Genomic DNA, 27862 nt, shown 5'->3' on the forward strand with positions numbered 1-27862 from the left:
AGGCTGCGAATCATTGTGGTGTTTTCACGAATGATGATATCTTCCAGATTTTTTTCTTGTTTATCAAATCTGGCACACAAGGTATTTACTGCAGTGAGTATGGATTCAAGTGATGACTCCTCGTTTGGCCTTACCCATTTCTGAATGTGAGAGCTTTTTGTTGGAGTGTTCATTGGAGAAACATCAACCTCCTCGATCACACGCTTGTCAGTCCCGGCATTAGTAGCTTCCATTGCATACTCATGAAACATTAGCACGTCAGGTACCGCTGCCTCGTTGTTAGCTTTCATCTGGCTAGCCTCCATCTTGCTAGCTTGCATGTTGCCTAGTTCGGCACTCGTTGACAACCCGATGTTACTTTTAGCCATGGAGACTGGCTTGTCCTTTTTGTTCGGCATTTAAACAAGTAACTCAAGACCTTTTCTGTGGGGAAACAGTCCTTATTTATCTTACTGAGGAAGTTTTTATGTGCGCTCTCGGTGGCGCGTCCGCTTAGTCCGCCGTCTTGCCGGAGACCGGGTCAGGCGAAAGTAGTCATGTCACACTCAGTCACACTCTCACGAGCGCCACTAGCTTAGCTTATGGTAAGCTAAAAGTGGACGCTCTCGTTATGGCCGAACAACTGTCCTGTTTCTGGGTATTCTGCGTTAGTACGCGCCTACAGCTGACGTGCTTGACGAATTCCTGCACAAAAAGTAGTTCCCAGATAACTGATTATATTCCTGTGAGATAATGAGTATGTCTCATGTAAATAAATTCTAAAATTTACCAGTAATAAAATTATGATTGTGTCTGCTCGCGGTTGAGTGAAGACAGGAGTGAAGACACTCTCATTCTCATCAGATGAGAAAGCTTCAAAATCTGGGTCCTCCTCAACACAATTCTCGGTCTCAGACACATTCTCCTCTATTTCACTTTCACTGTCAAAGTGCTGTTGTAAAACTTCATTCACTATAAATCTATTTCCAAATGACATTTTCAAGAGAGAAAGAGAAAGAGGGACGTCATGAAGATTGCAGTACTGATGGAGCACAATGAGGAATAATTTGGCTAGAGGGCTGCGGTGCAAGCTTTTATACATTTGCGCCTCCCTTATTTTGCATGAACTACGTGTCCTTGTGGGAAAATCCCACCCCCCACAGTACGGGAATTATCAGTTGTCAGTTCTCAGGAGGTGTACGTACCCTCCTGCATCTCAGGAGTATCACTGTGACTATTTCAATCGCAAAGGCTGGCACTCAATCGTACTTAAAGGTGTTGTTGATGGAAAGGGGCTTTTTTGGAATGTCTTCGCTGGACTGCCAGGGAGTTTGCATGATGCCAGGGTCCTGAGACTGTCCACACTGTGGGAGTTAGCCACTGAAGGAAACTGGTTCCGATCTCACACCAGAAACATCGGTGGGGTGACTGCTGGCTACTACATCCTTGGAGACTCAGCATATCCCTTACAGAACTGGCTCCTGAAACCATTCCACGACACTGGACGGCTTACAGCAGAACAACAATTCTTTAACAAAAAATTCAGTAGAGCACGGGTGGTTGTGGAAAATGCTTTTGGCAGGTTGAAAGGAAGATGGCGTTGCCTCCTGAAAAGGAATGACTGCGATCTCAAACTGACAAAGTTGATGGTGATGACTTGCTGTGCGTTACACAACTTGTGTGAAAGTCACGGAGAGCCATATGACATGGAGTGGGACACACCTGCAGCAGCAGTTGAGCCTGTGGTGGCAGTGGCACAGGGGGCAGAAGAGGAGGGCAGAGATGTAAGAGAAGGTCTGATGCAGTACCTACTGTCAAATTCATAAATTTTGCCTGTCTTGTGACCTGAATCACACTGAATAAACTTGCAGGTTTTGCACAAATGTCTGGAACATTGTTCCAGACATTTAAGTTACCAAGATTTGCTCACACGTAAATGCTTAAAGAATGAAAAGCTGTTTATGTGTAATTTAGTATGATTTAACAAAAAAAAAAATCAGATGTATTGAGGCCATGAATGTAAATCAGACTTCAGACAACTTTATTGATCCCAAAAAAGGGCAATTACGTTTACACTCCAATTACCTCAGACAAGATACAGCAATTTATCCACAATTATTACTTGTTTACCATAATAATGGCACACATCAAAATTAAAGACAACACATATACGAGGTCTATTAGAAAAGAAACCGACCTTTCTATTTTTTTCAAAAATATATGGATTTGAATCACGTGTGATTGCGTCAGACAAGCTTGAACCCTCGTGCGCATGCGTGAGTTTATTCATGCCTGTCGGTTGCGTCATTCGCCTGTGGGCAGGCTTTGAGTGAGCACTTGTCCACCCCCCTCGTCAGAATTCCTTTGTCTGACTTCTTCCTGAGAGACTGGCGCTTTGCTTGATCAAAATTTTTTCAGAAACTGTAAGGCACATCCAAGTGGACACGATTCGAGAAATTCAGACGGTTTTCGGTGAAAATTTTAGGGGCTGATGAGAGATTATGGAGTGTTACTGTCGCTTTAAGTATTCCTTTAACTTTAACTAGTAATGACTTCATGACTTTCTTTGCTAATAAAATTTTAACTATTAGAGAAATTAATTACTCATAACCATCCCAAAGACATATCGTTCTCTTTGGCTGCTTTCAGTGATGCCGGTATTTGGTTAGACTCTTTCTCTCCGATTGTTCTGAGTTATTTTCATTAGTTACTTCATCCAAACCATCAACATGTCTATTAGACCCCATTCCTACCAGGCTGCTCAAGGAAGCCCTACCATTATTTAATGCTTCGATCTTAAATATGATCAATCTGTCTTTATTAGTTGGCTATGTACCACAGGCTTTTAAGGTGGTAGTAATTAAACCATTACTTAAAAAGCCATCACTTGACCCAGCTATCTTAGCTAATTATAGGCCAATCTCCAACCTTCCTTTTCTCTCAAAAATTCTTGAAAGGGTAGTTGTAACTGATCATCTGCAGAGGAATGGTCTATTTGAAGAGTTTCAGTCAGGGTTTAGAATTCATCATAGTACAGAAACAGCATTAGTGAAGGTTACAAATGATCATCTTATGGCCTCAGACAGTGGACTCATCTCTGTGCTTGTTCTGTTAGAACTCAGTGCTGCTTTTGATACTGTTGACCATAACATTTTATTAGAGATTAGAACATGCCATAGATATTAAAGGCACTGCGCTGCGGTGGTTTGAATCATATTTATCTAGATTACAATTTGTTCATGTAAATGGGGAATCTTCTTCACAGACTAAGGTTAATTGAGTTCCACAAGGTTCTGTGCTAGGACCAATTCACTTTATACATGCTTCCCTTAGACAGCATTGCTTAAATTTTCATTGTTACGCAGATGATACCCAGCTTTATCTATCCATGAAGCCAGAGGACACACACCAATTAGCTAAACTGCAGGATTGCTTACAGACATAAAGACATCTTATTTCCTGCTTTTAAACTCAGATAAAACTGAAGTTATTGTACTTGGCCCCACAAATCTTAGAAACATGGTGTCTAACCAGATCCTTACTCTGGATGGCATTACCCTGACCTCTAGTAATACTGTGAGAAATCTTGGAGTCATTTTTGATCAGGATATGTCATTCAATGCGCATCTTAAACAAATATGTAGTACTGCTTTTTTGCATTTGCGCAATATCTCTAAAATTAGAAAGGTCTTGTCTCAGAGTGATGCTGAAAAACTAATTCATGCATTTATTTCCTCTAGGCTGGACTATTGTAATTCATTATTATCAGGTTGTCCTAAAAGGTCCCTGAAAAGCCTTCAGTTAATTCAAAATGCTGCAGCTAGAGTGCTGACAGGGACTAGAAGGAGAGGCCATATCTCACCCATATTGGCCTCTCTTCATTGGCTTCCTGTTAATTGCCTTCCAAAGCCTGCCCACAGGCGAATGACTCAACCGACAGGCGTGAAAAAACTCACGCATACGCACGAGGGTTCAAGCTTGTCTGACGCAATCACACGTGATTCAAATCCATATAGTTTTTGAAAAAAATAAAAAGGTTGGTTTCTTTTCTAATAGACCTTGTACATTTGACATTGTTTATGTGCACTGAACTTGAAGTAGTCCATCTTCCGAATTGAGGCAAAGTGGGTGAAGGCCACCTGCAACTGTCAAGTCGCGCCGCCTGCCAGCTTGGGAAGGACAGAAGCCTGCCGCAGGGAGGGAGGGGCAGGAAGAGAGGTAAGTGGAGAAAGCTGGGGCATGCTTCAGTCCATGTGTAAGTCTGTCAGTTTATTGTCCTTGTGGGTTGAGATAAGAATGGAGCCGAATAATCTCACCAGAGCCTGGATAAATTCCTCTGGAGGTAAACAGTGGGCAATTGACCTTGATGCTAAATAGCCTGTAGTGTTGCAGCCGAGTAATGAAAAACACTTAACAGTTCCACTCGCTCAGCCAAATCCCAATTATGAATTAAGAATATTCACCGGCCTCCGAAACCTTCAGCTTCAACTGCAAGGCACGCATCAGCTCCAAGGTGTCATCCAATTTGCGTCTGAGTTCAGATGGAGGCAAATATTGATAATACAACTGTTTGTCCAAAATATCTGAATAAATTTCTTCTTTTTGTGTCAGAATATCACACCTCATTAAACCCTAACCCCTGTATAGCCGGGAATTCATAATGGTGCTGTCACTGGTTAGCACCATTGTTGAGTATAACCTGTTTTGGTTAAATACTGTTTGGTAAACCTGAGTTTGGACATGATTTCTTCAGCATCATTGCAAAGATTCATCCAGGTTCTGTGGGCACTGACTTCTTTAGTGTGAAATAACTGATGAAAAATTCTTATGGATGAACAATCATTGCTTCAAATCATCAATGACAAATATTTTTACTGTTCACTCGCTTTGTAGTCAAAACGTCCACAAACCAAAAGGTCCACACCTAAAACGTCCAAATGCCAGAACGTCCACATGTCCACAGTTTGAATTTATTATTAGTTCTGCTTCCTGTTCAAATGAAGTGTCAAATATCATAAATGAAATTTGTTGCTTTTACTAAATGTTAATCTTTTTTTGTGCATATAATTTTGCTTCGTTTTCATTTATGATTGTCATGGAAAGTGAATGTATAAGCGAAATATAGTCTGCTTTTAATGTGAGTGCTGTTTAGTGTCTTATTTCATGATTATTTTCTGTGGGAAATGCTTAGAGAACATTTTATATAATATAATTACTATAGCAGAGTGTGGACGTTTTGCTTGTGGACATTCTGACCTCATACCGTTCACTCATTATGTAACAAAACTATGACACAATCGCATAAGTCTGATTATTTATTCAAACAAATGAGCAAATAAAATAAGTGCAACACAGCAAACTATATACAAAATTTACATGACCTATATTGGGTCCAGTCCAGACTGATGGGTCACTCACGCCGTTGGGGTGTTGCCTAGACAAGGTCACCCAGCACTTTGAGTCGATTAAACACAGCTTCGGTCTGTCGTGCTTCATGGGCGTCATCCAGGATCAACCGGATATGTTCTTCGCGCTGTGACCAGTTTAGCTCCTGTTGTGCAACAGAGTTGGCCTCCATCTGACTCATTATGGTCAGATGGTCTTGGTACAGGCTCCTTTTTCTCTTCCCTATAGAAGAATGAAAGAAATGGGATGTGATTACAAAAGCAGTTAAAGATGTGGAAGCAGAACCTGCTGACGGTGCCGGTGAGGGCCTTGAGGCTGGCGGCAAGGTTGGGGCTGGCGATGGGACGGTTGGTGAGTCATCCTCAAAGGTGGTGGCTGAACCCTCCTCACTTAAGGAAGGTGAATCTTGAACAAAGTACACAAACGACTTAAGTACAAGCACAACACAACATGGCAACATGCAAAATCACACACGTGTGTGTGTGTGTGTGTGTGTGTGTGTGTGTGTGTAAATATAGGGTTAGGTTATACACACACACATTGCATAAAATGTAACAGTAATGACACTAGTCAGACTTAGACGTTGATACGCTGACTTAACTTTTTTTCCAGAATACTTTTATGCAGAGCACAGCTAGCTAGCTAGTTAGCAGGTAGCTCACAGACAACACGCGTTATGGGTGTTCCGACCATTGGGTTAAGTAACGTTAAACATTCAATTAAACTGCTTTCAAAAATAAGTAAATAATAAACGTGCCATCACCGTTCTCCACCATCGCCTCCAACAAAGCCGTGGCAGAGTCAACGCCAACCTCCTTCCCGTTGCTCTCCGGTCGGTGCCCGTAAATGGCGTCCATTTGGCCGAACCATTTCCACCTTTTTTGGTTGGACCCACTTCATCCATTGTGGTCTTTAATTGCCCTGTAGTCACTTTTCAGCTTTTTTAGTTTATCACGGCATTGTTGCAATGTCCGTAGGTATCCATGAGCAGCCAACAGCTCACAGACCTCCCGAAATATTTTTTCATTTTAGGTGGCTCCATCGAGCTGTCTCTGTGTGTTGTCCTCTGCCACTAAAGAGATAAATGTCTGCACCTCATTGACAGACCACCGTGTAATTTTGCGAACGTTAGTCATCTTTTTTACTCATGTTCAACGAAAAGGCAAACGCTAGTGAAAAATGGCGGGTTTGATTGTTGTTGTCGAACGTCGCACTTATGACTCACACTCTCTGAGCAGTCAATGGCCGGCAGTCTGTTGACGTCACATTTTAGTATCAGCTCAGCTCGCATTGGAACCGCTTCTGAGCAGGTACAAAAAAAAAAAGCACCCGGTACCAGGTACTAACCCTAATGGAAAAGCAAAATAAAAAACGAGTAGAGTCGAGCAGAGTAGTGCCGAGTAGTGCTACTTTTGTGTAGTAGAAAAGCGCCAGTACATTCATACGAGCGTAACGTCATGCAGCGGTGCAAAGCTCACTCATGGTACAGGGCTTCCTAAACAGGAATTGCCAAAATTCAAGTCCACAGTAAAACAGGAAATGTTCAAATGTCAAATGCTTCCTGGATTGACAGACGAGATCCCATGGAATCTTGCGGGAACTCAGTGGCAAGCTCACACTCAAATAGGAAGTGCAGAATTCTCAGTCACAGTGAAAGAGGAAATGTTGAACACTTCCTGGCATGGGTGGAGCTAGAGTGGAGGCTGGGGTTTCACTGGACTCCCCTGAAATCTAATATATTGGACACAGATGATTGACATGTCAAAGCACCACACGTCTGGTTGAAAGAGTTGCATTTTCAGATCAGTGAGTCACATTGACTGCTAGGTTCCTCCTGTCCAGTAGTTTGTGCTGTGTACCACAAAAAGTTCTAATTCACCTTAGTAGAAAAAGAAAATTTGCTTCAGATTTGAACTGAACACATTGTTTGAACTATGGACTTCTAATCACACCAAACTTATATTGGTGAGTAAATGACCTTATTTTATGCCAGAAATGAGGTCCAGGTTGTTAGAAGCAGCATTTCTCCTTTAATTCTGGTTGCCATGTCTGTCTGTTAGCTATTTAAGAGTGCAAACATGTTTAAGGTAACAGACAACAGCTGGTTCTCTGTTGGCTTATTAGTGCAGCAGATAACTGAAACAATTCTTCAAATGATGATACAAGCATCAAATTCAGCACAAATACAGCTGCAGCAAAATTAATGGAGCAACTTTAACTTTTGACCTCAGTTCAAACTGAAACTGACCTTTGTCACCATTCTTATCATTTTTCATTCTTATCACTTATGTGATTTTATCCCCTGACTTGTCTAAAGAAAACTGGCAATAAAACTGATTATTATTTACTGTTTATATCAAGTGTTAGAGATTTGCTTTCAGTTTGAGGAAGATAATTTTAGAAAATTTTATTCTTTATTTTTTGCTTTTGTATTTAAAATGGCATAAACAAATTGTGTGAAATTCCAAGTATTCCAATACTTTTGGAGGGCACAGTATCCCAACCTTATGAGTGCAAAATGAGTGTGGTATTATTACTATTTTGTTTAAGAATGTTTGATTTTCACTGTTGCTGCATTTTGTGGCAAATCATAGTCACCGTATATCATGTTGATATGAAAATTCAGTAAGGTATATCTTCTATTATACATTCCAAATCTAAGGTGAAACTCTACTAGTGTTTACTAAGGTGCACCTAAATATCTTTAAAAAGAGAGAGAGAGTGGAACCACTTAGGTGCCTGGTCTTGAGAACCAGGGATGGTAGGTTGAAAAGCTTTTTTTTTTTTTTTTTTTATCCCATGGGAACTCTCCCTACCCACCTAAGTGGCTCAAGAATATGGACAGCATGTATATGTGACATTTTACATGCATGGCTGCAAAATCTACGTCTGTATACGGATGTCTGTCAATTTTTATTTTCTGGTTCCGTTTATTCCGTCACTTATAATCGCTAACTGAAAAAAATATTTTATTGCTTCATTTCGACACAAAATGGGAGAGAAGGACGGAATTTGCTTTAAAATGTATTCCATATGGAGGCCGCCATTACAGGAAGCGGTCGTGTGTGCGCAGTGGTGTTCTGGGCAGCGACTGTTACCGCGCTCCATTGCTTTCTGAAGGTAAACATGAGTAAAACCTCCGTTTATGGATATTCGTCCATTTTTTTTCCGTGTTCCGTTTATATCATCGTATAAAACCGCTAACTTAAAATATATATTTTATGGCTTTATTTCGACACGAAACGCTCTCCTGTCAAACCGGGTGTCCCTACGAGAAAATCAAACTCACCCCTCTCTTCCTCTACGGCGTTTAATGGCAGCCGGCATCCTTATTGTTGGACTGCTGCCACCTACTGTATCAGGCTGTTAAAGCAACCCTAAATCCTCTCATTGAGTCCCGTGTCTTTCAAGTATTTAAAAAGGCAACACTTCCTCCTCTCACTGGACTTTACTGCTAAAATACTTACTACAGAAACTCATTTCAGGTCTTACAATTGATTTCCTTCCGTTTTTACACTTTATAACTTTATTTTGACATGAAATGCACTGCTCTCCAAACGTGTGTCCCGGTGATGAAATCTAACTTACCCCTCTCTTCTACGGCACTTAATGGCATCGTACTGCTGCCACCTGCTGCATCAGTCCATTATAGCAGTACTAAATCCTCTCGATGAGTCCAGTGTCTTTCAAGTACTTAAAACGTCAACACTTCCCCCTCTCGACCTTGTGGCTAAATTGCTTTCTACATAAACTTCTTTTAGTACTTACAACTGATTTATTAAGTTTTTACTCTTTAATAGATTAAAAAATGACAAGATATATTTTGTAAAATAAAATATTTTGAAGTAAAATAAAATGCTAATACTGTAAAAGTGTTCATTGGTTATGCTTTTTATCATTTATATTAAAACTTGTGGCATTTGAAAGTGCTGGATTGTGGTGACAGTATTTCACAAGACTTTATTTAAAATTCAGTTGGTCTGGTGGTTCAATCAATCAATTTTTTTTTTTTCGAACTTTGTCAATTCCAGTATCATGGCAGTTCACAATATAAGCAAATCAAATGAACAAAGCTTCTTTGTACTCTCTGTACCTCTACACTCATATGAAAAAATGAACAAGATCAAAAAAGAAGCAAATCAAAAAATGACAAGAAAGTTCGAAAGGGAGTGGGAAGAAGTAAAAATCCCACCCCCAGTGCACATATCTTCAGTGGTTGCTTAATTGACAGTAAATACAACTGCAGTTAATTTACAATACCTAAATATATTTACAATTTCCCCCAAAAAGTGATCTCCAAATTAAATAAAACATTAAAAAAGAAAACTCAGCAGTGCCACACAGATAACATGAATGCAGAATGCCACCATAGACTTCAATTTTTTTATCTAATAACAGCCATGGACTTGCTGCCAGTAGAACTGCAGGTTGAGGTGCTGAAGTATGTAGGTATCGTGGACCTACTGAATGTGGAGAAGGCCTACGGCCACATGCCATCCATCCGCACACCAAGTCTTTGGAGAGAGGTGAAGATGTACAGGGTTGATGACCAGTACTTGCCAGAAGTGTGGGAGTTTATGACCAAGTAAGTGGGATGCCACTTGAAGGAACTTCATTTGCCCTACATGGCAGAAGAAGAGATAAGCTTCAACAACTTGGAAAAAGACTTTTCATTGGCAATACTTATCATGTCTTTTAGTGTCTTTAAGTGTATTATTTATTTTACCAGGTAATAGCATAAAGGTTCGAATAATTTATTTATTTTGTAAGACACACTTAGGATTTGATTAATTGTGTAGAATGAAAGCAGAAATTATAGTCAGTTAAATCATTGCAGACAGTCATTCCATTTGTGGATGTGGACACATACTGTCATACAAAATAGTAAATACATTTTGATGAAATTAATACACTTTAGTCATTTTTTGCAGTATGATAGTCAAAAAGCACTGTTTTAGGCAAAGGAAAACTGTCCAAATTGCACTCAGAATGCACCAAATTGCACCTTTTTTTTTTTTCCAAAATTTCCGGGGGGGATGCCCCCAGACCCCCCTAGATGACATCGCGGCTTCGTCGCAGTCCGTCCACTCTCGGAAAATGTTCAGTCAAAAAATTTTCAGTTGCTTGCAGCCATGTACATGACAGTTTATATGACAGTATTGAGATATGATAATATCAGTTATCAAGTTGTTCACCAATGAATATGGCTTTATACACCCTGAAGAAAACCATACACCTTGAGGCCGAAGGCTTGAAGGGTGTATGGTTTTCTGAAGGGTGTATAAACATACATGTCAACCTATACGGATTGTCTGTAAATTATACGGAGTTTTCCGAGTTTCAGTGTCATACGGACGTACAAATAAAGTCTTACGGATATTCAGGGTTTGGTCTGCAGCGTGTCTGTAATCAGCCGTTTCTGCAGCGCGATTCCACTTTGATGCGTGAACCAAATGAAGCAATGCTTCAATCCACTAGCTCGTTGGTTTTTTTGATTCGCTGCTCTTCAGAAACGGCAAGTCCGCTTCTTAACTCCTGTCAAAGCCGTTAAAATACCGTGAGTCACTTTTGTATGGATTAAAGTCACTAACTGGGACTCTTGTCTTGTAGTCAAGAAGCGAGAATCGTCCTCTGTTCCGTTGTCTGCTGAGACAGAGTCCGGTCGGAATTAATAACGTCAAAACGAATTGCCGCTTTTAAATAAAATGGCACCTTTAAAATGTATTACAGACAAGAAACTACAATCGACTAAAACATTTTTTCTTCCCAAAATGAGACGTCCTGCATTCTTTATGAATTAAACTGAAGCTGACGTGAAGCACAGCGAGCTCAGAGGTATGGAGAGACATTTATGCCAATAATGTCTGAAAGGAAATGCTTTTGACAAAAACTACAGATTTTGTTTATTCCCATTTATGTCCAGAGATCAAGGAATACACCATAAAGAGTTTATTATGTCCAAAGTTTAAGGATCCAGTGACCAATTTCATATTTATTTACTTTATTCAATTTATTTTTCATGATTTTATTAATGTATTTCTATTAGTGACAGACAGTTCTTGTTTCTGTAAAAAACTAAATTTGACACATTCAGTTTGATAAAATTCAGCTTGACGTATGAATACTAGATCGCTATTGTTTGAAATTCAACTGTGGAGGAAATACTAATGATCCTGACTTTAATGTCATTGCGGCAACTCATAATTTGTGGACAAAAACCCAGTTATGTGACACCGCTATGCGGTGGTGTGTACTGTAATAAAACTGATTTTGGTGCGATTTGGAGGTTATAAGGATTTTGTGTTGATTTTATGGATTTTCTCACTTGGTTATACAGGTGGACCCTCAAAGGGGTTGATATGTATGTATAAAGCCATATTCATTGGTAAAACAACTTGATAACGATTTTATCATATACAGTGGCCCCTCGTTTATCGCGGGAGTTACGTTCTAAAAATAACCCGCGATAGGCAAAATCCACGAAGTAGTCAGCGTTATTTTTTACAATTATTGTAGATGTTTTAAGGCTGTAAAACCCCTCACTACACCTTTTATACACTTTTCTCAAACAGGCATTAACATTTTCTCACTTTTCTCTCCTATGTAAACACTCAAGTTCAAACCTTAGTAGAAAAAAAATAGAACGTTTTCCTATAAATAATTATGATGGCTTTTAGAACTAACAAATTTAATTATAGCGATCAACCTACAAGGTTGGACACATAAGAAATTATTAATAGTGACTCACCAGTATTTCACAGTTCCTCTGACCATGCCTCTTCGTCATGGCGCTGCTCCGCTGTCCGGATTGGCTGATTACTCGGGTGGTATGAAAAATATTACCCGTCCGCGAAAAGGGTGTATTGCTATTTATTCTTTAGTGTTTTATCCAATCATATTGGCATATCATTTATAGGTATATGATAATTTGGCCATATTGTACAGCCCTACTGTCAACTAGCTGAAAACTTTGAATATTACTTTACATCTACATTAAAAAAAATCCTTAAAGTGGCAGGGGGTTAAGAGGGCTGTAATTTGGGGGTCACCTGCAAAACAAAAAAAAGAAAAATGCTTAAAAAGGTGGGGACTATGGGGGACAGAACCCCTCCAGAAGCTGAAAGGCAAAATATGGAAAATGCTTAAAAAGGTGGGGATTTTAGTCATGCTCATTCTCCCAAGAACAGTTTTACTGAAAAAAGTCGGAAGGACCTAAATGACATGTTTAGATGACGAGGAGTTTTTCCAGGCATGTGAGAGGCAAATAAAGAAAAATGCTTAAAAAGCTGAAAGGTTTTTGCTATGCTAATGCTCTGCTGAAGCATTTACTCAAAATAAAGACGCCGAAAAATTAAACCTGTTTAATTTTTTTGGCGTCCTGTGCTCGACGCAGAAAGGAAGTGGTTCCAGTGCAGGTCGGGGCAAAGAGGCATTACCTGGCGTGACTCAGAAGCCAATTTATGATTCCTGCTGTGTTGTGTTGTTCCCGCAGTATAACTCACGCAGGATTGTTTTTATACCGTGTACTTAATGCAGTAAAAACTACACTCTGGAAAAAAAAAAAAAGACCACAGGAAAAAAATGCTGATTGCAGCTTAGCTCCTTCTCTGTGTGGAGTTGACTGTAGACCTGCACAAGGCTGGGATGGACTACAGGACAACAGGCAAGCAGCTTGATAGAATACAACAAGTGTTATGATTATTTCTTAGAAAGTGGAAGAAACACAAGATGACTGTCAATCTCCCTCAGTCTGGGATTCCATGCAAGATCTCACATGTGGGGTAAGGATGATTATGAGAAAGCTCAGAACTACAGAGGAGGACCTGGTCAGTGACCTGAAGAGAGCTGGGACCACAGTCACAAAGATTACATTAGTAACACATGATGCTGTTCATGGTTTAAAATGCTGCAGGGCAGCAAGGTCCCCCTGCTCAAGTCAGCACATGTCCAGGACCGTTTGAAGATCACCAGTGACCTTCTGGATGATCCAAAGGAGGCATGGGAGAAGGTCATGTGGTCAGATGAGACCAGAATAGAGCTTTTTGGAATCAACTCCACACCATGTTTAGAGGATGAGAACAACCCCAAGAAAACCATCCCAACTGTGAAGCATGGGGGTGGAAACATCATACTCTGGGGTGCTCTTCTGCAAAGGGGAGAGGATGACTGCACCATTTTGAAGGGAGGATGGATGGGGTCATGTATTGTGAAATTTTGGCAAACAACCTCCTTCCCTCAGTTAGAGCATTGAAGATGGGTCATGGCTGGGTCTTCCAGCATAACAATGACCCCAAACACACAGCCAGGGCAACTAAGGAGGGGCTCCGTAAGAAGCATTTCAAGGTCCTGGAGTGGCCTGGCCAGTCTTCAGACCTGAACTCAATAGAAAATTTTTGGAGGGAGCTGAAACTCCAAACCTGAAAGATCTAGAGAAGATCTGTATGGAGGAGTGGACCAAAAGCCCTGCTGCAGTGTGTGCAAACCTGGTGAAAAACTACAGGAAACATTTGACCTCTGTAATTGCAAACAAAGGCTACTGTGCCAAATATTAACATTGATTTTCACAGGTGTTCAAATACTTATTTGCAGCAGTAACATACAAATAAATTATTTAAAAAAATCATTCATTGTGATTTCCATTTTTTTTTTTTTTTTTTTTTTTTTTTTTTTTTTTTAGATTATGTCTCTCACAGTGGACGTGCACCTAAGATGAAAATTTCAGACCCCCTCCATGATTTCTAAGTTGGAGAACTTGCAAAATCACAGGTTGTTCAAATACTTATTTTCCTCACTGTTTTAGTAATCTACTAGACTTAAATGTACAAATTTCCATGTTATTATGTCTAAACATAAATTTCAGAGGTTCCTTATGTTAAACAAGAAATTATCTAATCTGAAATAACAGGTGGTTTTCATTTACAGATGAAAGTTTTCTAAAGAACCATTTATTGATTTATTTAGCTATTTTATTTACAAGTGTTCTAAACTTTTTTTAAACAGTAATCAGAAATTCTGAGGCAACAAACAACAACAACAAAAATCATTTCCAAGGATTTCTCTTCAGAAAACTGCTCCATAAATAAGCAGTCCTGTGACACATTTGTTTTGTACAGATCAGTGGTTTCTGTACCGATCCGTTTTGTAGAGATCAGTGGTTTCTACACCGATCCATTTTGTAGAGATCAGTGGTTTCTGCCACCAGTCTTTCGTGTTTTGGCCCGACGCGTCGTTCCTATTGGACAACGCAAAGGTACGTCACAGCTCAGAGCGTCGAAAGTTGGATTCGATTGAACTTTGACCGCGCATTGCCGCGACAAGCGTCAATGCGCACTCCCGTCAGAAGTATTGATTTAGCTCTGCTTTTGACGCGACGCTTCTGATGCATCTAAAAAGCAACGCATCTCATTGAAAATAATGCTTTTTAGAACTGATATTTGACGCATCTGACGTATATAGTGTGAAGGGCCCTTTAATCCCATGGGAGCCAAAAATTATTAGATTTTCCCCATGGGAGAAAATTAATTACAGTGCTGAATGTCAACTGAGCCACCTTATGTTGTTGTGATGTAATCTCTGTATTCAGCATGGGTGTCGAGCAGGAACTGCTGAAACCGGCGGTGGTAGAGTGAATGAAGTTATTTGTCTTTTCCGCTGGTTTAATAACAAGATCCAAACTGAGATGTTTTTCACAGTGAAGCTGAAGATTTGCTCGTACGTCTCTGACTATATGACTGTCAGAATAAAATTTTAATAAGTCACAGATCACACAAGACGGAATGAGTACGTTTAAAGATCAATCAATCAATCAATCAATTTTTTTATATAGCGCCAAATCACAACAAACAGTTGCCCCAAGGCGCTTTATATTGTAAGGCAAGGCCATACAATAATTATGTAAAACCCCAATGGTCAAAACGACCCCCTGTGAGCAAGCACTTGGCTACAGTGGGAAGGAAAAACTCCCTTTTAACAGGAAGAAACCTCCAGCAGAACCAGGCTCAGGGAGGGGCAGTCTTCTGCTGGGACTGGTTGGGGCTGAGGGAGAGAACCAGGAAAAAGACATGCTGTGGAGGGGAGCAGAGATCGATCACTAATGATTAAATGCAGAGTGGTGCATACAGAGCAAAAAGAGAAAGAAACAGTGCATCATGGGAACCCCCCAGCAGTCTACGTCTATAGCAGCATAACTAAGGGATGGTTCAGGGTCACCTGATCCAGCCCTAACTATAAGCTTTAGCAAAAAGGAAAGTTTTAAGCCTAATCTTAAAAGTAGAGAGGGTGTCTGTCTCCCTGATCTGAATTGGGAGCTGGTTCCACAGGAGAGGAGCCTGAAAGCTGAAGGCTCTGCCTCCCATTCTACTCTTACAAACCCTAGGAACTACAAGTAAGCCTGCAGTCTGAGAGCGAAGCACTCTATTGGGGTGATATGGTACTACGAGGTCCCTAAGATAAGATGGGACCTGATTATTCAAAACCTTATAAGTAAGAAGAAGAATTTTAAATTCTATTCTAGAATTAACAGGAAGCCAATGAAGAGAGGCCACTATGGGTGAGATATGCTCTCTCCTTCTAGTCCCCGTCAGTACTCTAGCTGCAGCATTTTGAATTAACTGAAGGCTTTTTAGGGAACTTTTAGGACAACCTGACAATAATGAATTACAATAGTCCAGCCTAGAGGAAATAAATGCATGAATTAGTTTTTCAGCATCACTCTGAGACAAGACCTTTCTGATTTTAGAGATATTGCGTAAATGCAAAAAAGCAGTCCTACATATTTGTTTAATATGCGCTTTGAATGACATATCCTGATCAAAAATGACTCCAAGATTTCTCACAGTATTACTAGAGGTCAGGGTAATGCCATCCAGAGTAAGGATCTGGTTAGACACCATGTTTCTAAGATTTGTGGGGCCAAGTACAATAACTTCAGTTTTATCTGAGTTTAAAAGCAGGAAATTAGAGGTCATCCATGTCTTTATGTCTGTAAGACAATCCTGCAGTTTAGCTAATTGGTGTGTGTCCTCTGGCTTCATGGATAGATAAAGCTGGGTATCATCTGCGTAACAATGAAAATTTAAGCAATACCGTCTAATAATACTGCCTAAGGGAAGCATGTATAAAGTGAATAAAATTGGTCCTAGCACAGAACCTTGTGGAACTCCATAATTAACTTTAGTCTGTGAAGAAGATTCCCCATTTACATGAACAAATTGTAATCTATTAGACAAATATGATTCAAATCTCATCAGATCTTTAGTGAATATTTGCATAAAGGGAACAACAGTCAGCATGCAAGCCAAAAGTTGTTCACTGATCTGTGGGCTCTCACGGTCTTATGTAGGAGCGTGAAACTGTCGGTACAACACATCTGTTATACAGGTATGTATGGGTCATCTGCTTTCACAAGATTAGCCTGTAGTCAGGTCACAGTTTGCACAACCTCTATCTGGGACAACAATCATAAGAATTTCTTGCACTATCACAAGGTTACATGAGGTTATAAATTTTCCTGACACTTACAAATCAGTGTGGACTAGGGATGTGGAGATTAATCAATACGAATTGGTATCTAGACACAAATGTGCACAATGTCAGTGTGCATCGATCCAATTGTCATCTGAAATCGCGATGCATCGGTCGCTGCGTGCTTGCATCCCCCTCCCGGCTCATTGAATGCATCATTACTGATGGAAGCTTGAAAACACATTTCTACTGCAACAAATCTATTTGAAAATTGAGGCCTGGGTGAACAGCAATAAACGGAAGACATTTTTGACACACCTAAAACATTTAAATCAGGCGTTTTGCAGATATTTTGGCTTTTTTTTTTTTTTTAGATGAGAAATTTGACAAGATGCAGGCTGTTTGGAAAGAATCCCGTGTAGGGCTGCACCTATCGATTATTTTAGTAATTGAGTATTCTATCGATTATTCTGGCGATTAATCGAGTAATCGGATAAAAAGTACTTCTACGTTTTTCAACATCAATAGTCCAGGGCTCTCCCTAAGCAATGGCACAATGTCACTGCGCCAAAGTGTTGGCATTTTGCTGAAATGCCGATGGGATGTGGCTTTCTGTTTTGTTTTCTCCAACTTGTAAAATGTAACCATTTTTAAGTTTTGTTTATTTGTTTGTTTTTTATAAAGGTTGATGGACTGGGTCCCTGCGTGATTTTTTTTTTTTTTTTTTAATCCCTCTTTCTGTGCAATTCAGCAGATGCATTTCAGCTGGAGGTTGAACATGCAGCCTCGCAGTCAGTTTTTTTTTTATTATTATTTTATTTAAGTTACCGTGTTTGTGAAGAGTTGTGTGTTGCCCAAAAAAGCAAAAAAATAAAAAGTCAAACAGTGTAAGTCTGAGGGAAACACAGAAGAAACAGTGGACTTCTGCTGATTGTCAGTGTAGCCGGGGACAAAGCTGTGACTCGCCCGGTCTGAGAGCCCCTCACACCGGGCACAGAGAGACAGCAGCCGGCCACCGGGTCAATAGTCCCTCCCCACGTAGAGCAGACCGCGTGTTTTTTAAAAATACACAAACACACTGCTTCACTTTAAATGCACAGCTATTTCAGATGATCATCGTGGACCATCTTTCTCTTAAAAAGGCTTTATTTTACTCTTTGTGTCGCACTGGAAAGCGGTAGCTATCGTTGCTAATTTGCTAATTAGCTGTTATGCTCCAGTCTTCTTCTGTTTTTTTTTCCTGCGGATGTTGCAGCGCCACACACAGGCCTGGCATATGTACTACAACGTTAAAGCTTTGAGGCACAGAATTTGCCTCGAACATTTATAATCGAATTACTTGAGTTACTCGATTAATCGTTTCAGCCCTAATCCCATGGCTGCCGCTGCACCACTTGGCAAGACTAGTAAGAAAGCATCTCAAATTACTTTTGCCAAGGTGGCACTCTCTCAATGAGTGACTCAGAGTAACGTTGTTTTACTGTTTACTGTACTATTTCAGTTCTGACAGTGTGATCAGTCAGGTTTCTAATATGAGGGAACTGATTAGAAACAGAAGAAGAAGAATACCATAGTACCATACTGTATTGCAGCTTCTTATTTTCTATTTAAATTTTTGGTATAACATCTTTGCATCATAGTAGAGAAGCTTGAATCTTCGACTGGACTGGGTTGCTTGACGCGAGGACGTTTCGCTTCAAATCGCAAAAGCTTCCTCAGCTAAAATTCTTGCTCTGGTAGTCTGACTTCTGTCTTGACTCTTGTAGAGAAGAAACATCTTTGCATCATGTTGAATCGCATTGTATCACGTTGTGAGGAATTGAATCATCATTGAATACATATATCGAATCGTATCACATTGTATTGTAGGTATTGTCATGTATTGCAAGATGTGTCATATCACCGGTAGTGTATCAATATGTGGATCGAATCGTTGTCATTGATGAGATTCACATCCCTACTAGGGGTGTCGGAAAAAATCGATTCACGTCCGAATCGCGATTCTTATTTATTACGATTCTGAATCAATCCAAAATGTCCAAGAATCAATTTTTTAAAAGCATTTTTTAAACATAATCTTGCTTACTCGCTGCGTGTACTGTTTGTCAGGCAACGGCTTCCGTACTACAGCGTCCCCGCGAGGGGGGGGGATGGTCCGGCGTGCTTCAAACACTCGTGCGCTGCAGAGTTCAGTGGCTGTAGCTTAGCATGGCGGACGAAGAGCTAATTCAGCCAGCACCGTCTTTGCTGAAGGCAAATGTTTGGGCGCATTTTGGATTTTATTATTTGCTGCATAAGAAGGAGCTTGACATGACTTATGCAGTGTGCAGAATCTGCAAAATGAAAGTCAAGTACTTCGGAAACACTTCAAATCCGCAAGCCCACATGCTACGCTATCACCCGGAGCTAAAAGAGGGGAGCAGCGGTCTCTGCTGACTACTGACCAGCGCTTCGCTAAACTGCCAGCCAACTCAGAACGAGCAAAGCAGAGAAGTAAATTTACATCTAGAATCACTTGATTAACCTAGTAAAGCTGCATTTTCTTAAACAAACATTTTTTTAAGTAATATAACTATTTCTCAGAGCTCTTTGAATCAAAAATCGATTCTGAATCGAATCGTCACCCCAAGAATCGGAATCGAATTGAATCGTGAGTAGTTGTACGATTCACATCCCTAATCCCTACTGTCGACAGTAGTTAAAGTGGGATTTGACTTTGAACCCTAAAATCCAGTGTTACGGTGCAGTGGCGGAAAATCACTCACCTCAAAATTAGTATTCCAAATCGCTGATTTCCCTTCATTTTTGGCTATCTGCTATTGTGTCAACATTGCTTCTGAACATGACAACACAGAAGAAAAAACCTTGTTTTCATTGTGTTATACATTTAAATATTAAAAGAGAACCCTAAAACTGATTCATATTTAATACACCAAGATGGCTGAAAATACACAGTTATGGCAGAAATTAATCACAGCATCGATCTCCTGCAGAATCAATCATCATCAGAAGGGCCTTTATTGTCATTAAACATGCATACAGTGGAATTTGTCATCTGCATTTAACCATCTTAATTAGTTCAATCAAACCACTAGGATCAGTGGGCAGACAGGCACATTCCAGCACCTGGGGAACAGCTCCAGGTGTAGAGATGCTGTCTTGGTCATGGGCAGAGTAAGGAGCAGACCCTAAATAAGCAAATCACAATCCCTGCTGTATTGTTAAAGGAAAAGAAAACCCACTGATAAAATACAGCTGGGAAGATAGACTGTACTGTAAACTAACGATTGATGTGTATCAGTGAAAATAAGGAGCTCTTACAACTGAAATATCCCCTTGGAAATTCGGCATTTAAGCATAACTTAACGATTTCATAAATGTCACTATTTTAACCAATCAGAAAAAACCTTGCATCGCTTGCAGCGCTGCTGTGATGTAGAATGGGCACAGAAAGCCACAGGTGGCGAACAGACGCTGACGTAAAAGTCCTCTCTCTCTCTCTCTCCCCCCTCTCTGTCCCTCCCTCTTTGTCTTTCTTTCACCGTTTTCCTGCTGAGCAAACACAAAGCCTTTCAACTGTAAAATAAACTAAATTCATCAGTGCTCATGGGAGTAACTGGATAAACAAGTGGTGGATTTACCGTTCAGCAGGAAGGGAGCAGGGAGAAAGTGAATATGTGATCGGCTGTTCTCTTCAGCTGCGCTTGAGCCGCAGCGCTCCGAGCGACCTGCGGCTGTGGCTTCACAGCCAATGTAAGCGGCATTCAACATCCCGGATCGGTATCAGGTTCCGATACCAGCGTAATTCGCAGCTTGGAAATTCCCGATCCAACCTGCGTTATTTTCCGATACTGGAGAGAAACCTGTGCAACCTCTTTGTGCTGTCTGCTTTCTTTACTGTTTGCGGCTCTCAGGTTCAAATGGTCTGTGCTGTAGAGCATGGGTTTTCCGAAAAATGAACTGAACTCACTCCGGGCAGAAGCCGCTGATTTTCAGTAACAATTAAGTTTTTCATTTGCCATTACCAGTGGATTAAAACTCGTCTCTCATGCAGTGCACGGAAGAATCAGCTCGCCTTGAGCGGAGAAATGCTCGGAGAAGTGAAGTATGTGGGATAGAGTTCCCACATACTTAATTATGTTTCAGCTCCACTTTAGGCCATAAAAACTGCCAGACAGCTTTAAAAACAACATTATTATATTGGAGTTGAAGAATTATGGCATGGCTGTCTGAACAAAATACTGTTACACACAAACACTACATCATGCATTTTTTTTTTTTTTGATTTTATATATCACTCGACTCATACAGAAGTCATCCAAAGCGAAATCTTGCTCTTTGTTTTTTAATTGATAAATTCTTAAAGTCTTGTTCTGGACTTGCATGTATGAAAACTCCCTTAAATTTATGTATTTATTTATTTTTTAATATGTATATGTCACGGACATGAACGAGCAAAGCTCTTCAGCTTCTCACCATGTCATTTAGGTCCTTCATACTTTTTTCAGTAAATGCTTCTGGAGAGCATTAGCATGGCTAAAAATCTTCAGCTTCTGGGGGTGCTCCCCAGACCTCCCTCAACTACTGCCCTCTTAATTGCTGCCATTTTAAGGATTTCCTTTATTTGCATCTTACATGCCTGGAAAAGATTCCTCACCATGTAATTTAGGTCCTTCAAACTTTTTTTCAATAAATTCTTCTGAGGAGGATATACATGGCTAAAAATCTAACCCTAACACCCCCGCACCCCCAACTACAGCCCTCTTAACCCACTGCTACTTTAAGCGTTTTTTATGTTGATGTAAATTCTAACTTTCTGGCTATTTCACAGTAGGGCTGCACAATATGGCCAAATTAGCTGAAGTTTTAGGTCTTCTATTTAAAACCTCCTCTACACCACTCCATCAGGAGGCTGTATTTTATATTTTTAATTACATTTAGACCACGTTGTAGAGATTTGCTATCAATATGAGTTTAAGGAAGGTAGTTTTTGACATTAGAAAACAGCTGTTTACTCACCAATATAAGTAGGAGTCTGTGGTTCATATGATGTGTTCAAATTCAAAACTGGCTCAAACATTTTTCTTCTTCTACCAAGGTGGATTTAGAACTTTTTTGTGAAACAAAGCACCAACTATTGTACAGGATGGACCTAGCAGTCAACATGTCACCAATTTCAAAATGCTCTTTTGTACCAGACGTGTGGCGCTGTGACATGTCAGTCATCTAGGTGGCACCTGGGGTGTCCAATCAGATTTTGGGGACATCGAGTGCGACCCAGCTACACCCATGCAGCTACACCCAGTGTTCAACATTTGACATTTCCTGTTTCACCGTGGACTCAAAATTGGGCACTTCCTGTTTCATTGTGCTGAATCACCTCTGGATTATTTGCACATTATTCACTTTGTGTGTTTTTAGGAATCCGCTGGCTTAGCGCAGCTACTAGCTCTTAGCCGGTTTAGCATGGCGGCTTCTCCTGTCTCTCCCGTACTTTTCTGCTCTGGGTGTGAAATGTTTAGTTATTCCTCGGCCTCCTTTAGCAGTAACGGTACTTGTAATAAGTGTAGCTTATTCGTAGCTTTGGAGGCCAGGCTGGGCGAATTGGAGGCTCGGCTCCGCACCGTGGAAAATTCTACAGCTAGCCAGGCCCCTGTAGTCGGTGCGGACCAAGGTAGCTTAGCCGCCGTTAGTTCCCCCCTGGCAGATCCCGTGCAGTCGGGAAAGCAGGCTGACTGGGTGACTGTGAGGAGGAAGCGTAGCCCTAAACAGAAGCCCTGTGTACACCGTCAACCCGTTCACATCTCTAACCGTTTTTCCCAACTCGACGATACACTCGCCGAGGATCAAACTCTGGTTATTGGCGACTCTGTTTTGAGAAATGTGAAGTTAGCGACACCAGCAACCATAGTCAATTGTCTTCCGGGGGCCAGAGCAGGCGACATCGAAGGACATTTGAAATTGCTGGCTAAGGCTAAGCGTAAATTTGGTAAGATTGTAATTCACGTCGGCAGTAATGACACTCGGTTACGCCAATCGGAGGTCACTAAAATTAACATTAAATCGGTGTGTAACTTTGCAAAAACAATGTCGGACTCTGTTGTTTTCTCTGGGCCCCTCCCCAATCAGACCGGGAGTGACATGTTTAGCCGCATGTTCTCCTTGAATTGCTGGCTGTCTGAGTGGTGTCCAAAAAATGAGGTGGTCTTCATTGATAATTGGCAAAGCTTCTGGGGAAAACCTGGTCTTGTTAGGAGAGACGGCATCCATCCCACTTTAGAGGGAGCAGCTCTCATTTCTAGAAATCTGGCCAATTTTTTTGGATCCTCCAAACTGTGACTGTCTAGCGTTGGGACCAGGAGGCAGAGCTGTGGTCTTATACACCTCTCTGCAGCTTCTCTCCCCCTGCCATCCCCTCATTACCCCATCCCCGTAGAGACGGTGCCTGCTCCCAGACCACCAATAACCAGCAAAAATCTATTTAAGCATAAAAATTCAAAAAGAAAAAATAATATAGCACCTTCAATTGCACCACAGACTAAAACAGTTAAATGTGGTCTATTAAACATTAGGTCTCTCTCTTCTAAGTCCCTGTTGGTAAATGTTATAATAATTGATCAACGTATTGATTTATTCTGCCTAACAGAAACTTGGTTACAGCAGGATGAATATGTTAGTTTAAATGAGTCAACACCCCCGAGTCACACTAACTGTCAGAATGCTCGTAGCACGGGCCGGGGCGGAGGATTAGCAGCAATCTTCCATTCCAGCTTATTAATTAATCAAAAACCTAGACAGAGCTTTAATTCATTTGAAAGCTTGTCTCTTAGTCTTGTCCATCCAAATTGGAAGTCCCAAAAAACAGTTTTATTTGTTATTATCTATCGTCCACCTGGTCGTTACTGTGAGTTTCTCTGTGAATTTTCAGACCTTTTGTCTGACTTAGTGCTTAGCTCAGATAAGATAATTATAGTGGGCGATTTTAACATCCACACAGATGCTGAGAATGACAGCCTCAACACTGCATTTAATCTGTTATTAGACTCTATCGGCTTTGCTCAAAAAGTAAATGAGTCCACCCACCACTTTAATCATATTTTAGATCTTGTTCTGACTTATGGTATGGAAATAGAAGACTTAACAGTATTCCCTGAAAACTCCCTTCTGTCTGATCATTTTTTAATAACATTTACATTTACCCTGATGGACTACCCTGCAGTGGGGAATAAGTTTCATTACACTAGAAGTCTTTCAGAAAGCGCTGTAACTAGGTTTAAGGATATGATTCCTTCTTTATGTTCTCTAATGTCATATACCAACACAGAGCAGAGTAGCTACCTAAACTCTGTAAGGGAGTTAGAGTATCTCGTCAATAGTTTTACATCCTCATTGAAGACAACTTTGGATGCTGTAGCTCCTCTGAAAAAGAGAGCTTTAAATCAGAAGTGTCTGACTCCGTGGTATAACTCACAAACTCGTAGCTTAAAGCAGATAACCCGTAAGTTGGAGAGGAAATGGCGTCTCACTAATTTAGAAGATCTTCACTTAGCCTGGAAAAAGAGTTTGTTGCTCTATAAAAAAGCCCTCCGTAAAGCTAGGACATCTTTCTACTCATCACTAATTGAAGAAAATAAGAACAACCCCAGGTTTCTTTTCAGCACTGTAGCCAGGCTGACAAAGAGTCAGAGCTCTATTGAGCTGAGTATTCCATTAACTTTAAAAAGTAATGACTTCATGACTTTCTTTGCTAACAAAATTTTGACTATTAGAGAAAAAATTACTCATAACCATCCCAAAGATGTATCGTTATCTTTGGCTGCTTTCAGTGATGCCGGTATTTGTTTAGACTCTTTCTCTCCGATTGTTCTGTCTGAGTTATTTTCATTAGTTACTTCATCCAAACCATCATCATGTTTATTAGACCCCATTCCTGCCAGGCTGCTCAAGGAAGTCCTACCATTATTTAATGCTTCAATCTTAAATATGATCAATCTATCTTTGTTAGTTGGTTATGTACCACAGGCCTTTAAGGTGGCAGTAATTAAACCATTACTTAAAAAGCCATCACTTGACCCAGCTATCTTAGCTAATTATAGGCCAATCTCCAACCTTCCTTTTCTCTCAAAGATTCTTGAGAGGGTAGTTGTAAAACAGCTAACTGATCACCTGCAGAGGAATGGTCTATTTGAAGAGTTTCAGTCAGGTTTTAGAATTCATCATAGTACAGAAACAGCATTAGTGAAGGTTACAACTGATCTTCTTATGGCTTCGGACAGTGGACTTATCTCTGTGCTTGTTCTGTTGGACCTCAGTGCTGCTTTTGATACTGTTGACCATAAAATTTTATTACAGAGATTAGAGCATGTCATAGGTATTAAAGGCACTGCGCTGCGGTGGTTTGAATCATATTTGTCTAATAGATTACAGTTTGTTCATGTAAATGGGGAATCTTCTTCACAGACTAAAGTTAATTATGGAGTTCCACAAGGTTCTGTGCTAGGACCAATTTTATTCACTTTATACATGCTTCCCTTGGGCAGTATTATTAGACGGTATTGCTTAAATTTTCATTGTTACGCAGATGATACCCAGCTTTATCTATCCATGAAGCCAGAGGATACACACCAATTAGCTAAACTGCAGGATTGTCTTACAGACATAAAGACATGGATGACCTCTAATTTCCTGCTTTTAAACTCAGATAAAACTGAAGTTATTGTACTTGGCCCCACAAATCTTAGAAGCATGGTGTCTAACCAGATCGTTACTCTGGATGGCATTTCCCTGATCTCTAGTAATACTGTGAGAAATCTTGGAGTTATTTTTGATCAGGATATGTCATTCAAAGCGCATATTAAACAAATATGTAGGACTGCCTTTTTGCATTTACGCAATATCTCTAAAATCAGAAAGGTCTTGTCTCAGAGTGATGCTGAAAAACTAATTCATGCATTTATTTCCTCTAGGCTGGACTATTGTAATTCATTATTATCAGGTTGTCCTAAAAGTTCCCTAAAAAGCCTTCAGTTGGTTCAGAATGCTGCAGCTAGAGTACTGACGGGGACTAGCAGGAGAGAGCATATCTCACCCGTGTTGGCCTCTCTTCATTGGCTTCCTGTTAATTCTAGAATAGAATTTAAAATTCTTCTTCTTACTTATAAGGTTTTGAATAATCAGGTCCCATCTTATCTTAGGGACCTCGTAGTACCATATTACCCCATTAGAGCGCTTCGCTCTCAGACTGCGGGCTTACTTGTAGTTCCTAGGGTTTGTAAGAGTAGAATGGGAGGCAGAGCCTTCAGCTTTCAGGCTCCTCTCCTGTGGAACCAGCTCCCAATTCAGATCAGGGAGACAGATACCCTCTCTACTTTTAAGATTAGGCTTAAAACTTTTCTTTTCGCTAAGGCTTATAGTTAGGGCTGGATCGGGTGACCCTGGACCATCCCTTGGTTATGTTGCTTTAGACGTAGACTGTGGGGGGGTTCCCATGATGCACTGTTTCTTTCTCTTTTTGCTCCGTATGCATCACTCTGCATTTAATCATTAGTGATCGATCTCTGCCCCCCTTCTCGGCATGTCTTTTTCCTGGTTCTTTCCCTCAGCCCCAACCAGTCTCAGCAGAAGACTGCCCCTCCCTGAGCCTGGTTCTGCTGGAGGTTTCTTCCTGTTAAAAGGGAGTTTTTCCTTCCCACTGTGGCCAAGTGCTTGCTCATAGGGGGTCGTTTTGACCGTTGGGGTTTTTCATAATTATTGTATGGCCTTGCCTTGCAATATGGAGCGCCTTGGGGCAACTGTTTGTTGTGATTTGGCGCTATATAAGAAAAAAAAAAGAAACTCGCCACTGAGTTCCCGCGAGATTCCACGAGATCTCGTCTGCCAATCCAGGAAGTGTTTGATATTTGACATTTTCTGTTTAACCGTGGACTCAATATTTGGCACTTCCGGTTTGGGACTCCCTGTGCAATGAGCGAGCTTCACGCTGCTGCGCGTTGCTTTGCTTGTTGCTTTGCTTGTTGCTTTGCTTGTTGCTTTGCTTGTTGCTTTGCTTGTTGCTTCGCTGGTATGGTATATTTTTATGAACACCATCATACATTTTCTGTGGCACACCCCCTCACAGGCATTTACACAATTTTGGAAACCAGGGTGTACAGTGTACAAGCCATAGATGTCAGAGACAAGGTTGTTAAATATGAAAATTGTTTCCACATCATGAGTGTGAAGAGCTGCATGTGAACATCACTGTAAAACTTTGAGCAAGTTTATCAGATGGTAAAATGTACTGTAGAAATCGAAGTCTATTAACATTGACAAAAGCAACATTATAAAATAAAAATTGAAATAGTTGGCTTATATATTTTTAATAAGTTGTAATGTCACTGTAGATGTTCATGTTATGTTTCATGACTTTTGAGTTTAAAGTGTGAAATGTAAAACAAATCCTCCTGATGTACATTTCTACTTTTTTCCATCAAACTGTTCCATCAGTGCAGTAACGTAATGTCAACAGGTCAATCTTACCACTCTGCTACTTTATTTCAATGAGTGCCATTTTAATGTTAGTTTAACATTTCTTTGCAGACATGCAGCCGTTGCCAGTGATTAAAGAAGAAATTGTCCCTGAACACCAAGAATGGAATGTGACTGTTGACCAGGAGGCCATTAGAGAAGAAGAGAAGCTGTGGATAAGACAGCACAGAGAGCAGCTTCTGCAGCTGGAGGAGGCAGATCTCACCAAGTTTGGTTTCACTGCCGTCCCTGTGAAGAGTGAAAATGACGATCAAAAACCAGAGTCATCACAGCTTCATCAAAGCCAAAGTGATGAGAGCACAGAGGCTGAGCCTGTAGCCAGCAGCTCATCTGTACACAGAACACTGACAGCAGAAGCTGATGGAGAGGACGATGGAGGACCACAACCAGCCAGCAACTCGGGTCCAAACAGTCATTTACAACCAGATACCAGTGGCAGGAGTTCAGACAGTTCTGGAACTGATGATAGTTATGACTGGAAAGAGAC

The 27862-nt window shown here is 40.6% G+C and overlaps 1 long non-coding RNA gene across 1 annotated transcript in view; it reads left to right on the plus strand.

The window, feature by feature from the left end:
- LOC117525212 overlaps window positions 1-27614 on the plus strand; it is a 40701-nt gene extending 13087 nt beyond the window's left edge. The window contains exon 2 of the long non-coding RNA XR_004564988.1: window positions 27427-27614. This is a non-coding gene — a long non-coding RNA (uncharacterized LOC117525212). The remainder of the gene's footprint in view (window positions 1-27426) is intronic.
- The last annotated feature ends 248 nt before the right edge of the window (window positions 27615-27862 follow it).

This window comes from Thalassophryne amazonica, chromosome 14, assembly GCF_902500255.1.
Source record: "Thalassophryne amazonica chromosome 14, fThaAma1.1, whole genome shotgun sequence".
Classification (NCBI taxonomy): domain Eukaryota; kingdom Metazoa; phylum Chordata; class Actinopteri; order Batrachoidiformes; family Batrachoididae; genus Thalassophryne; species Thalassophryne amazonica.